This window comes from Propithecus coquereli, unplaced genomic scaffold, assembly GCF_000956105.1.
Source record: "Propithecus coquereli isolate 6110/MARCELLA unplaced genomic scaffold, Pcoq_1.0 Scaffold950, whole genome shotgun sequence".
NCBI lineage: Eukaryota > Metazoa > Chordata > Mammalia > Primates > Indriidae > Propithecus > Propithecus coquereli.
The window spans coordinates 351,685-366,002 of NW_012155841.1; positions in this window are offsets into that span (position 1 = coordinate 351,685).

Genomic DNA, 14,318 nt, shown 5'->3' on the forward strand with positions numbered 1-14,318 from the left:
CCTCCAGGGGTGGGGAGCCCGATGCCGGGGGCCACATTCCTTCCAGCCCCTCCTGCAGCCTGGGCCCAGGGGCTCCGCAGCAGGGCTCCCTTGCGGGGTCTTCAACGGGCGCCATCATCCCAAGCGTGCCTCTAAGTCACCCCAAACTTTTCGCTGCCTCCCCCTCACCCCAGCCCCCCAGGGAGCTGCTTTGCAAGGGTTGGGGAGAGACAGGACCGCCCCACTGGGCTGGGGCTTGGGGGCTTCTCCACCTTCTCCTGCTGCTTAGGCCCCAGGGAGCCTGTGGCTTGGCCTTGCCCCAGTTTGTTGGGGGTGGGGAGGCTGCTGGGGGCTGGCTGGTCCTCAGTGGACGACTTCTTTGGGCGGTGGGGTGGCCTTGCGTGTGCCCCCATCTCATTCCACCGGAGCCTGGCTCTCTCCGGGACTCCGAGACACCTCCCTCGGGTCACAGGGCCTCTGGTCCCTCTGTGCGTGTAAACTCCAGGCCCAGCCCCTCCCTGCCCCACCTGCACGGTGGCCCCGCCGCACCGTTGGCCCAGAAGTCGCCTCTGTCCTCACTGCCCCCACTGTTCTCCCCCCTGAGCCTGAGTGCCCAGGACACTCCGGCTCCATCCAGCATGGCCTCTGGTGGCTTTGATGCCCGCGCGGTTTGGCCAGCCCAGCCCCGTGACCTTGGCACAGCGCCGTACCTGTCTGCAAAATGGGTCGTCGGCCTGAGCAGAGGCTCTGGGCCTCTCCTGCCATCTCACGGGCATAGCGGCCTGCAGCCCCTCACCACAGCCTCACACCTTGCTCCTTGCCATGTCCCTGTGGACACAGGTGGGCCAGTTCCACATGCAGGGAGCAGCCTGGGGTGCAGGGGGTCTGCGAGGTGGGGCCTATTCTTTCTTGTTCTGTCTCCCCCCACCCCGGGGACCCTGGTTTCTCACGAGGCCCTGCCTCCAGCCCCACCCTGGCACGGAGGGTGCCTGGCCCCTGGGGGCTCCAGCAGGGCCCCACTGCACGTGGATTTTTGGATTGGTCCCCGTCTGGAGCGGGAGAGGGAAGCCTGGACCCCAACTCACGTTCTCCATGGCAAGTGGGCTGCATTGCTTGGCCTTAGGCCTGCCTGCTGTGGACTTGGTGTGGGCCTGGCTACCCCCGACCGTCCCGAGCCTCGGTTTCCCTGTGGTGTGGATGAGGATCTCTGTCTGCCCACCTGTGTCCTGTGGCAGATCCCCCAGGGTGCGCCACATGCCCACCTGGACGTGCTGTCCGCGACTGAGGCCCGCTCCCTGCCCTGCCTCTGGAGGTGAAGCTTCTCTGGGCCCTGCATGGGTTCGGGAGGAGTCCTGCCAGGGGCCGCACGGCCCTCCCTGAACCCCTCGGTGCGCCCCTCCTCGGGGCCTCACTGGCCCAGGCACTCGGGCGCTGTGAGGGTGCAGTGGCTTGGACCCCGCAGCCACACGGTTGAACCGGAAGTGCCAGGCAGAGGTGGTCCTTTTTTCTTTTTCTGTGATGGAGGGACCACAGGAAGGTCAGGACGCCTGTCCCTCGGCCCCGGGCACCCTCGGGGTGTGCGTGTTGTCTCGGGCTGCCTTGGTCCGTGACCCTGGCTTCACCTCCAGATGTGCTGTGGTGGGGGCACTCGTGGGGCTGTCAGGCCCCCAGGCGCCCGCCCTGCAGGTGTGGCAGCAGGCCTGCTCCTCCCAAGAAGAAACTGCGCAGTTGTCTCTGGTTTCTGGGTGGGACCCCAGGTGCATCCCGTGGGTCCCGCAGAGCCGCGTGGTCACATGGGCTGGGTGGTGCGGGTTGGCCCGTCCAGGACTGCTTGCCTGGGGAGGGGGCGCCTGGACTTTCGGCGTCCTCATCTGCTGGGCAGACGGTCTCGCAGGAGCCTTCATGTAGAGGCGCAGATCTAGCACGGAAAAGTACAGGACGCCCGGTCAGATTCGAATTTCGGATAAACAGTAATTTCTTGGTGTATGTCCCAAACAGTGCACGGGACACACTTAGGCTGGAAAATCTTACGTGATGTTCGGTTATCCGGGCGCCCTGTGTTGCACCCTCAGGTTGTCCTGAAGCCTTGCCGGGGGGAGGGGGGGTGGCGCTGGGCAGGGAGAAGGTGTGGCCTGGCGCTCTGTGCCAGCTGACCGGCTCGGGGAGGTGGGCAGCCCGGGAGGCAGCAGGGCCCATTTCTTCCCTGGGAAGTGACCTGGCCGTGGACAGAGGCCGTGTGTCCGCGCCTGCGAGCGTGGAGGGCGGCCAGACGAGGTGGCGGGGTCGGGGTTCCACCATCTCTGCTCCTCTAGGCTTTGCCCCCCCGAGGGGCTGGGGGCTTCCAGAACCATCCGTGGGCGAGGGCGCCCAGGGCGGTGGCAGTGTGTCTTGTCTGCGTACACTGAATGCGAAGATGTTGGGTGGCATTCAAGACAGAGCAGTGAAACCAGCGCCGCGGCCCCGTGTGCGGGTTTTTATAGATGGAGGGACTGTCGCCGTTTCCCCCGGGTTTTTTCCTTTCATTGCAAGAAGTTAACACCCATTCTTCTGGCTGGCTTTTTGTTTTTATTTTAACATACTTCAGAAAGATGACAGAAATCCCTGGACCCTGCAGGGCCGCCTGGCGACGGCAGCTGCGCTTTTTGGTGCAGCGTGTTACGTACCTGAGATCACGCTCTGTGGAATCTGGGCTCTGCTTTTTTTGTTTATATGATCATAAATGTCCTATCGTGTTGTTAGAAATGCTTATTTGATTTTTTTGTTTTAGTGGGTTTTTTTAAATTTGAATTTCTGACTAAGAGGTTCCCGTGGATGGACATTCTGGACTTGAAGGGTGGCAGAGAAGCTCCCGGGACAGCGCCCACACCAAGCCCCCGTGGGGCGGGCGCGTGGTGTCCCCCAGGCACACGCTGCTCGTGGAGCTGCGGGCCCAATCGCCCACCCGCCCCCATCGACGGGCACTTGGGTCCTGCCTACTTTCCTACTTTATACCCAATGCCACAGGGCCAGCCTGGGTAACATAGCGAGACCCCTGTCTCTACAGAAAATTTTTTAAAAACTTAGCTGGGCGTGGTGGCGCACACCTGTAGTCCCAGCTACTCAGGAGGCTGAGGCAGGAGGATCACTTGAGCCCAGGAGGTGGAGGCTGCAGTGAGCTGTGATTGCACCACTGCACTCCAGCCTGGGTGACAGAAGGAGACCCCGTCTCCTAAACAAAAACAGGGAGCAAATGCGGTGGGGAGAGCTGTGAGGGCAGCTTGCTTGTCCATGGGGGGGCGGGGCAGGCCTGCAGCAAGAATTCTGGGAGCGGATCATGGGGCCCAGGGGTGCAAGGCTGTCGTTGGTGGGGGTGATGCCCTGGGGTTGTCCTGCACGGCCTCTGAGAGAGCGTGCTGCTTGAGTGCTACCTGCGCCAGCAGCGCTGGGGTTCTTACTCCGGGCTGGGCAGGGAGGCCCAGAGCCACCCTCATGGAGGCCCGCTCCAGGGTGGGGGTGGATTCGGTGCCTGCCTTTGGCCTTCCGTATTGTTTTGAGAGAAAATTTGGCCACTAAATTCTCGGATTAATAAAAAAGCAGCTTTCGATGTGGGCTGTTGGAGAGAACGGTCCAAAGGAGCGGCTCTCAGGCCTGGCCCTCCGCCTGCCTCCACGGCCCGGGGGTGGCTTGGGTGAGGCCCGGCCTCTGTTCTCCCTCTTCCTCAGGCTGCCTCCAGCTGACCAAGGGGCACTCCCACTCCCCGGGGAGCCCACCCTGAGGCCCTTTGCTGGGGTGCGGCACAGGCGAGCCTTCCCTTGGGAATTTAATAGTCTAATAAGGACACTCCTTGTCTCCCTGCCCAGGGCTCGCTGTCTGCGGGCTGCTGTGGCTCTCTGTGGCATCCCCGAGCCTGAGGGGTCCCTCCAGACAGGGGTCCCTTAACGCCAGCGGGGCAAGGCCTTGGGCCCCGGTGCTGGGGCTGCCGGCACAGCTGCGGGGCCTGCGCTAGGTGTGGCCCCTGCCCCTTGCCTGTGTCCGCGGTGGCCAGGCTGCCGCGTGCTGTGCTCCCGCGTCCACAGGACGCCCTCGGCACGGCCCTGGCTCCCCCCCCAGTCCGGGTGTGTCAGGGCAGCGTCCGGAGCTGCGCCTTCTCGAGGGGCGCCCGACTCTCCCCCGCAGCATCCTGCCCCTGCCTGGCTGAGCCGTCGCCGTCGGGTGACCTGTCTCAGGGGATGATCCTTCTGAGACGAGGATCTGCTCAGTCTCCTGCTTAAAACCGCTTAGCAGCCCCCCCGGTGTCAGGGGTCACCCGTAATCCGCCTGGTGCTTTTGGGCTTTGCTGTTCTCCCGGCCTGGACAGCCCTGGAGGCCTGGGGAGCCCGGAGTGTGCCTCAGAGCCCCCCAAGCTCTTGGAAGGGGTCCTGGCCTGCTGGGATAAGGCCTGAGTCCTCCGTGGACACGGTGCGGGGGCAGCATCCGCACTGGCCGCCCCGTGTGAGCCGTGCCCACTTGCAAAGGAGCCTGCAGGTCTGTCCAAGTCCGTCAGCGAGAGCCAGGTGTGCCTGGGTCTGCCGGGCTCGCCCCCACCTTCAGGGGAGCATGCGGGGACCATGCCGCATGTCCCTCATGCAGCAGATGCCGTGTCACCTGCGGACATCAGCCTGCAGCCGGCAGAGGCTGCCGTCCCCGTCCCCCCAGCCAGGACAGTCTGGTCTGTCCCTGTCCTGACTTCTGTGGGGACAGGGAGGTGGGCCTTGGTGCTGGCTGCCCTCCCAGGCTGTCACCACATTCCCAGGGGGACTCTAGGGTCCCCTGGTCGGTGGGGTGTGTGGGTGGGCGGCCTGGCGGGGGAGTTGGAGCCACGGAGGGGGCAGAGGCCCGGGAGGCCCGTGAGGACGGGCCAAGCTCGCGGCCTGCGGGAGTGCCCAGGTGCGGCAGGTAGAGGCACAGGGCGCCGCGCAGCAGTGGGGACAAGTGCTGGAGGCTTCCTGCAGACTGTTCTGTCTCTCTTGATCCCATCCCCAAGTGGGAGGAAAGAGGAAAGCCCCGTTTGCGCTTCCTGTGCCCGTCTGGCCGTGGCGGCCTGGCTGTGGGCGGGCAGGGCTGGGTTCTGACAAACGGGCGCAGCAGGTGGGGCCGGGCTGAGCGGCCCTCCCCGCACCCCCAAAAAAGCAAACCGGGCAACCAACCCGGGGCCAACTTTAACCCCAATCCGGCCGGGGCCCCCCCATTTGTGACCCCAGGTCGGTACCTGTGGCACTTTCGCGGTGGCTGTGGACGTGCACAGAGCCACAGAAGGTGAGTCTGACGCACACGTGCCCCGCCGGGGCGAGGGAGGCTCTGCCGCCCGTCCCGCTCGTGCCGTAAACAAGGCTCCTTTCCACGGGCTATTCGGTGCCACATCTTTTGCATTTTGGGGCTTTTTAGTGATTTTACTTTTTAAAACGGCCCCAGCATGGTCCCACGGTGCTGTCCCGTGTTCCTAAGCGCAGGCTGGGTTCTGTCCTGTGCAGGAGATTCGTGTGTTAGACACGCTTGGTTCAGGCACGAGTGACAGGCTGCCGGCCGGGAGTTCAGTGTTCGTGAAGGACGGCACACGTTAGATGAGGCGTCTTTACGCAGAAATGCACAGAAGCGAGGTTAGCATGTGTTGATCGGTCGACAGACGGGGGCCAGAGGCTCGCAGGAACCTGACGCAGGGGCGTGTCGCCTAGGAGCGACTGCGTCGTTCGGCGTCAGCGGAGACTTTGTGGAATGTAGTTACCGCCATGGTGACCCTGGACTCTGGGTGTGTGTTTACCTTAAAGTCAGGCCTGTCGAGGTGTACGTCACGGACAGCAGACCCATTTGTGTGTAAAGTTCTGTGGTTCTTGGCAGATGCGCGGCTGTGCGACCGGTGCGGGTCTTCAGAACAGCTCCGCAGCCCCAGGCTGCCCTCCCGGCCCAGCTCCCGGCAGCACTCGCCGTGTCTGTCCCACTCTGGGCTCTCTGTTTCCCAGAGTGCCTTGTAAATGGAGTCGCACAGGTGGGGCCTTCGGTCTGGCTTCGCTCAGGGAGCGTAATGCGTTCGAGAATCACTCACGTGTCAGGAGTTCGTTTTCTGTTCCTGCTGAGCAGTATTTCACTGTACGGGTGTGCTCCGGCTTATCTGCCAGTCGATAGCCAATTCTGGTTATTCCCGGTTTTGGGGATTATGAGTAAAGTCACTATGAACATCTGTGCTCAGAATTTTTCTTAAGAGACAAGGGTCTCACTTTGTTGCCTGGGCTGACCTCAAACTCTTGGGCTCAAATGATCTTCCTACCTCAGCCCCCCAAGTAGCCGGGACTACAGGTGTGCACAGCCACACCTGGCCTGTGCTCAGATTTTTATATGGACAGATGTTCTTATTTCTCTTGGATAAAAATACCCAGGCTACCCAAGGTAGGCTGAATGGTAAGCCTATATTTAATGTTGTAAGAAGTGGACAGATTATTCTCCAACGTGGCTGTGCCGTTTTGCGTTCCTGCCTGCGGGGAGCGAGAGTTCCAGTTGCTCCATCTCCTCATCACACTTGATCTTGTCAGTTTTTATTTTTGTGCTGTGGTCTAATAGGTGCAGGGCACCTCACTGCATTTTAATTCGCATTTTCCTAACGACAAATGAGGTCGAGCATCTTTTCATGTGTTTGCCATTCACGTGTCCATAGGGGAGCGTCTGCACAGATCTTTGCCTCTTTATTTAAATTTCATTATTGTTTTGTTATTGTTGGATTGTGAGTGTTTTACATTCTAGATTTCAGTCTTTTACCAGATAAGCATTTCACAAATTTTTCTTTTATAAATTGCGAATTTTGTGTGTCTAAGAAATCCGCTTTACTCAAGATCACGAAGACTTTATCCTGTTTTGCTATAGAATTTTTATAGTGTTGGGGTTTAAGTTGCTGATCCATTTCAGGTTTTTGTGTGAAGATGACGGTCGAGATTTCTTGTTTTTGTGCACAAACGTCCAGTTGTTCCCTGGCCGTTTGTTAGAAAGACCGTCGTTTCCCCGTGCCGGGCTCGGCGGTACGCGCCTGCGATCCCAGCTCTTTGGGGGGCTGAGACAGGAGGATCACAGGAGCCCAGGAGCGTGAGTCCTGCCTGGGCAACATAGCGAGACCCAGTCTCTAAAAAAGTAAAATAACACTTTCATTTCTCCGTTGAATTATCTTGGCCCCTTTGTCAAAAATCCTTTGCTGTGTGTTCGTGGCTCCATGCTTCTCCATCCATCTGCCCGTGTACTTTCGCCAGTTCGTGTCGTGTCGGTTACGGTAGCTTTACAGTAATTCCCGGAATCAGGTAGTGTGAATCCTCCGACTTCGTTCTTTTTCCAAATTGTGTATTTAACCTGTTTTAGTTACTTGGTTTTTCCTTTATAGAGTTGTTGGTTTCTATAAAAACAAACGCAAACAAAAAAACTTAGTGGAATTTGGACTGGTTGGGACCGTGTTGAAAACAGTGCAGGCGTACCTTGGAGGTACTGCAGGCTCCAGGCCACCGAAATAAGGCACACGCTGCCACAAAGCGAGTCACGTGGACTTGTTTGTTTCCCGGGGTGCACGACGGTTATGTGGACACTGCACGCTCTCCATTAAGTGTGCAGTACACGTGTCCAAAACGAGGTACGTGCTTCAAACATGCCTTCTTGCTGCCGTCACATAGAGGAGGAGGGTGGAAAAAATACTTTGTTGCCCCAAAAATGCTAGTGTTCATCTGAGCATTCGACAAGTTGTAATCTTTTTGCGGGTGGAAGGTCTTGTTTCTATGTCGATGTCTGTGGACTAATCAGGTGGGGGTGGCTGTGGCACCTTCTTAGAATAAGACAGCAAGGAAGTCTGCCTCGTCAACTGACTCCCTTTCACCTAAGATTTCTCTGTGGCAGGCGATGCTGTTTGGCGGCATTTTATCCACAGTAGAATTTCCTTCACAATAGGAGTCAGTCCTCTCGAACCTGCCGCTTCTTTACCAACTAAGATTATGGAATGTTCTAAATCCTCTGTTGTCATTTCAACAGTGTTCACAGCGTCCTCACCAGGAGTCGATTCCACTTCAAGAAACCACTTTCTTTGCTCGTCCATAAGAAGCAACCCCTCATATGTTCTAGTCTTATCGTGAGATCACAGCAATTCAGTCCCACCCTCAGGCTCCACTTCTGATTCTCGTTCTCTTGCTGTTTCCGCCACATCTGCAGCGACTTCCTCCACTGAAGGCCCGAACCCCTCAAAGTCATCTGTGAGGGTTGGAATCCGCTTCCTCCAAACCCCTGTTAATGTTGATGTTGTTACCTCCTCCCGTGAAGCACAAATGTTCTTAATGACATCTAGAGTGATGAATCCTTTCCAGAAGGTTTTCAGTGCACTTTGTCCAGATCCACCAGAGGAATCACTGTCTATAGCAGCTGTGGTCTTACGAAATGTACTTAAGTAATAAGACTCCAAAGTCAGAATTGTTCCTCGATCCATGGGCTGCAGAATGGGTGTTGCGTTAGCAGACATGAAACAACATTCATCTCTTGCACATCTCCATCAGAGCTCTTGGGTGACCAGGTGCATCGTCAGTGAGCAGGGATATTTTGAAAGGAATCTTTTTCTGAGCAGCAGGTCTCAACAGTGGGCTAAATATTCCTAAAATATTCAGTAAACCATGCTGTAAACAGATGTGCTGTCATCCAGGCTTTGTTGTTCCATTTCTAGAGCACAGGCAGAGTAGATTTAACATAATTCTTGATAGCTCCAGGATTTTCAGAATGGTAAATGGGCACTGGCTTCAACTTAAAGTCACCAGCTGCATCGGCCCCTAATAATAGAGTGAGCCTGTCCTTCGAAGCTACGAAAGTCCTAGATGGCATCTTCTTTCAACAGAAGGCTGTTTGGTCTACGCTGAAAACCTGTTGTTGGTGTAGCCCCTTGATCGATGATCTTAGCTAGATTTCCTGGGTAACTGTTGCAGCTTCCATGTCAGGACTTGCTGTTGCACTTTTATGTTAGTGGAGACGGCTTCTTTCCTTAAACCTCATGAGCCAACCTCTGCCAGCTTCCAACTTTTCTCTGCAGCTTCCTCACCTCTCTCAGCCTTCGTAGAATCGAAGAGAGTCAGGGCCTTGCTCTGGCTGAGGCTTTGGCTTAAGGGAATGTCGTGGCTGGTTTGATCTTCGGTCCAGACCACTCGCATTTTATCCATATCACCAATGAAGAAGGTTTTGCTTTCTTATCATTTGTGTGTTCACTGAAGTAGCACCTTTTTTTTTTTTTTTTTAAGAGACAGAGTCTCACTCTGTTGCCCAGGCTGGAGTGCAGCGGCATCATCATAGTTCACTGTAGCCTCCAACTCCTGGGCTCAAGCGATTCTCCTGCTTCAGCCTCCCGAGTAGCTGGGACTCCAGGCGTGCACCGCCATGTCTGGCTGATTTTTTTGATCTTTTTGTAGAGACGGGGTCTTGCTGTGTTGCTCAGTCTGGTCTTGAACTCCTGGCCTCAAGCAATCCTCCTGCCTCAGCCTCTCAAAATGCTGGGATTATAGGCATGAGCCACCACACTTGGCCTGGAGTAGCACTTTTAATTTCCTTCAGGAATTTTTCTTTTGCATTCACAACTTGGCTAACTGGTGCAGGAGGGCTCGCTTATATGGGCACGGTGCATGGTGTCCTAACGCAGTTAGGGTAGTAATGTCCAAGATCACTGGTCACAGGTCACCATAGCAAGTACAGCAATAACGAGGTGTGAAGCGTTTCGAGGGTCACCACGTGTAGCACAGAAGCGCGAAGTGAGCGCGAGCTGTTGGCAAGTGGCGCCGACGGGCTCGCTGGCTGCGGGGTCGCCACAGACCCGCGTGTGGAGAAGCGCAGTGTCTGCGGCATGCAGTTGAGCGTGGCATCGCCTGTATCCGCCAGCGTGGGGAGGAGCGCAACATCTCACCCCGTGCAGAGTCTTCACGCAGGGACTGGCAGGCGGGCCTGCGTTTTGTATGACTCGTGAGCTGAGAATGGGTTTCACATTTTGTAATCATTGAGAAAAAAAATCAAAAGAATCCTTCATGATACGCGAAAATTATACGAAATTCAAACCTCAGTGCCCGTAAACAAAGTTTTATCAGAGCACAGCCAGGCCGATGCACTTACACATACTCCCCGGCTGCTTTGGAGCGGCAGTTATGGGGCTGAGTGTTTGGGACAGAGATCGTCCACGGTGCGTCTGAGAAAACAGGAAACACCAAAGTGTTTCTCTACTCTCACACTCGACACGGACTGCTTCAGCTGTGGCCCTCAAAGTGTGCGGGGGTTTCTCCCCACCAGGAGCCAGGCAGCTCTCCAGTGGACCCAAGTGGTGTCATGTAATTCTGTGCAGTTCGACCCCATACATGGAGGTCACGCCAGATGCCGCAGATCGAGGGCTCAGTCCCACGGGACGGCCCCACTCCTGGCGCTGATCCAAGCCTGTGCTTCTGACCAGCAGGCTATAAATTGCAGTTCCCATGACCCCCTCTTTGGGTGCAATTAATTTGGTAAAGCAGCTCGCAGGACCCAGGGAGGCACTTTACTTATGCTTACGGGTTTATCATAAAGGATATTTTGAAGAATACAGGTGAACGGCCAGATGGAAGAGATGCACAGGGCCAGCCACATGGGAAGGGGCGCGGCGCGTCCATGCCCATCCGTACGCCACTCTGCATCTATCCAGAAGCCTTCTGGATCTGTCTGGAGGCTTTACTACATAGATACAGTTGATGACATCCTTGGACACTGGTGCTCTGCCTTCAGCCCTCTCCCCTCTGAAGCTTCGGAGTGAGGCAGCACATCTCAGCCCCCGATCGTGCCTCGGTCTCTCTGGTGACCAGCCCCTAACCCGAAGGTGTCCAGGAGCCCCCGCCCGCTGTTCTTCTCGTTAGCGTAACAAAAGACCCTATCTCGGCAGAGGTTTCAAGGGTTTTAGGAGCTTTGCCAGGAGACGGAGGCCAAATATGTATTTCTTATCGTACCACAAGGTCCTGTGGCCACCAGTGGGCCCTGCTGCTCTGCGCCCTGCAAGTCACTGACGCAGTTATGACTCACCCGTGTTTTCAGTGCCACCTGTGTCACCGTGCCTCAGCATACCCGTCCTGTGGAAATGAGAAGAGTGGACTTTGAAAGAGAAGAAAATTATTTCTCAATGGGAGATCCAAGAAAGAAAGAATAATAAAAAAAAAAATGAGTGGACTTTGAATATTGCCGTTTTAAGGCACAGTGGCATGTGCGTCATTTGTCATTGCCCAAGATGGCAAAGCGTTGCTTATCCAGTGATACCATGGCCGTGGGAAGGGCACACGTGCAGCACACGTTGGCACGACCGCAGTATTCCAAAGTCATGGAAAGATAATGGTCAGAAAAGTTAGAAAATTTAAAAGGGAGTATATCATTACAGCAGGACTTCTTCACAAAAATAAAAGACGAAAATGAGGATACAGTCAAAGTAAGTTTCTGAGTAACTCATTTATTAGCTAAGCAAGGAAAGCATCCCAACGATGAGGTAATGAAATTGTGTGATTTCAGCAGCCAAAGAAACGTGGCCAGAAGCAGTAAACCTGTTTAAGATGTCAGCTTACGAAGGAAGAGGACACGGAGAGCAGCACCAGCAGTCAGAAGGCAGACCAGATAATTTCAGTTAGTTTTCCTTGGTTGTCGGTGAGTGGACGGGTTACTGCTCTGTTGTTTATTTTTGCCATCTCAGTGAGATCGAAGCTACTGAAGAATGAGCCTCTGTGAACAGTGCGTGGACCGAGTACTGCCAGGGATATTTTCAAGGAAGTTGGGACGATGCTAACTTAGTGCATCCTGAAGTGGAATCTGCTAAGATGTGTCGCAAATGGTGGTGGGAAAGTGTATGGCCCAGAAAAGGGCTTGGTTGGACAGATTTACAAAGCGCGTTAAAAAGTAAGATGCTTAAAGCCTCTAGTTATTCATTCTGTTACTTGTTGGCGAGTACTTTGTGGTAAATATTTGAACCTGTCTTGCCTTACTGAACCAGTGTTGTCAACAGTGAACTCCGTTTGATCTCACGGACTTAATTTAATTATCATCAATTCTATGAATTTTTTTCAGAAACAGAGGCTGAATATGTTGAGTTGTCCTGCTACACAAGCAGCTTGATGGCTTGGCAGTCGTTAAAGTTTTATAGCTTTTTAAAAAATTCAACGCTGAAATTGAAAATTTTTAGAATGAGAAAAACCACTCTTAACCAGCATTATTAAAACACTAAATGACTTTGGAAATTAGCTTTTGCTGAATACTTGATAACGTTGTTTATGAACTCATCCTAAAATCACAAGGCAAAACAAACAGTGATTTGCAAAACTTAACACTGTGGAAAAGTCATCTTGGCGGCAGATAGCATTTGAGTCACAAACCGCTTCATGCAGTTTCCTTACTGCGCCAAGGCGAAGGGCGAGGCCGGACCTCCACGCGCGCGCCGTGCAGCGGCTCATCCCCTGGGCCGAGACCGCCCAGCGCTGGGCCTTGCACATCGACGCGGGCACGAGGGGTTCTCTGTGTTTCAAAGTCCACATGAGTGTGTCGAGGGCCCACCCAGCCTTCGGCCGACAGCGACTGGTCTCATAATCACACGCCGTAGTTTGGGGTCCCCAAGACCACCCTCAGCCTCCGTGATGTGCTGGAGGGACTGGCGGAGCTCAGCGAAGCGGCCGCGCTCAGGGTCGCAGCTGACCGCGACAAAAGGATCCCGACCAGTCAGCAAAGGCACAGGGGCAGGGCCCAGGGCTCCGGAGAGGCCAGGTGGGGGCTCACGGGCGTCCCGTCCCTGTGGCATCGTGGACGGGCCCAGTTCTTGCGGCAGTGTGTGACGGCGGGCGTGGCGTGCTGCTGGCCAGGGGGCCCACCTGAGCCTCGGGGTGCAGGTTTCGTCGGAGGCTGCTCACGTCGCTGTGGCCAACCACCCGTGTGGCTGCCCTTCCTCACTCAGCCTCTGGCCCCTGCGGAGGTCATGCTGATTCCACGTGGCCCAAGGCCCCTGCCGTAAATCGCGTTGTCAGCATGGCCCGTCCGGCATGGCCTAAGGCCTCAGCTAGCCTCCCAGGGGCAGGTTGAGGGGCCCGTGGAAGGGGCGGTGTGTGGGCAGCCCAGGCCCGCTGAGCTGTCCCTGCACTGCGGACGTGCTGACGGAAAGATGTCGAGAGGAGAATCCGGCGTGGCGCCGTGACTAGCGCCGTGACCGCTGGCGTGGCGCCGTGACCACCTTCTAAGCAGCGAATATACCCGGTTACACACTTGTCGATCCAGTCAGCATCTGGCAGTACCTGCGTGTGTGGAAAGACGTTTAAAGGTAAAACACAAGACCTCGCCGCAGGTCGGCATTGGGAGGTGAGCATTTGCAGTTGGTGTTGATCACAGGTAACACTGACTTTGAACCCCAGTTAGGAAAATGTCGTCCCCACGACAGAGTTCGGGTCTTGTTAGTACATCTGTATTATGGAAAATTGCACACAGTTATTTTTAATTTTATTGGTAAAAACTTTGCAGACCTGTGTTACAACAGTTCCACTGGCACCGATGTACGTCCTCGGTTTGGCCTCCTGGCCAGCACAGCCTGAACCGTTTCCTCTCTGGGCCTTCGCGGGGAGTTTGTTGGCGTGTGTTTTAGTCGCGACACCTTCTGTGTTGCCACTTGCTTAGGTCTTGGTTGACTTTTCCCGCCAGTGTCTTACGTTAATAGTTTCCAGCATGTAAATCTTTGCACAGACCTTTTAATCTTTAAAGATCTGCAGATCTTTTATAAAATTTACACTTAAATGTTCAACTTCTCTTGGTGCTATTGTAAATGGTACTTTTGAAGTTTCAATTTCCAAGTGTTTGTTAGTAGTACATGGAAATAGCACTAACTTTTATCTGTTGACCTCTGTATCCTGTGAGCTTGCTAAACCCTTAAAACATTGATCTTAATAGTTCCTTTGGTAGATTCTTCAGGAACTTCTGTAGAGATGACAATGTCCTCTGCACGGGGAAAGTGTGACTTCTTCCTTTCCGGTCTGTGTGCCTTTCGTTTATCATCAATAACTTTTCCTCCTCACTTCACTTCACTGCCTGAGACTTCCGCTGCAGTCAGTAGCAGAGGAGAGGGGACGTCCTTGCCTCACTCCGACCCAGGGGAAAGCACCCGCCCTGCCGCTGTGAGGGGCGGCGTACGCCACGGGTCTCCGCGAACGTGGAAAGGGGAGTGACCCTCACTCCCCGGCTTGCTTAGAGATGCCAGCTGGGGCGCATGTTGGATTTCATCTGCTCAGACGGTCATGGTTTTCTTCATTCTGTCATTTGATGAGTTACGTTGAGTTCTGAATGTGGAGCCGACCTCGTGCCCC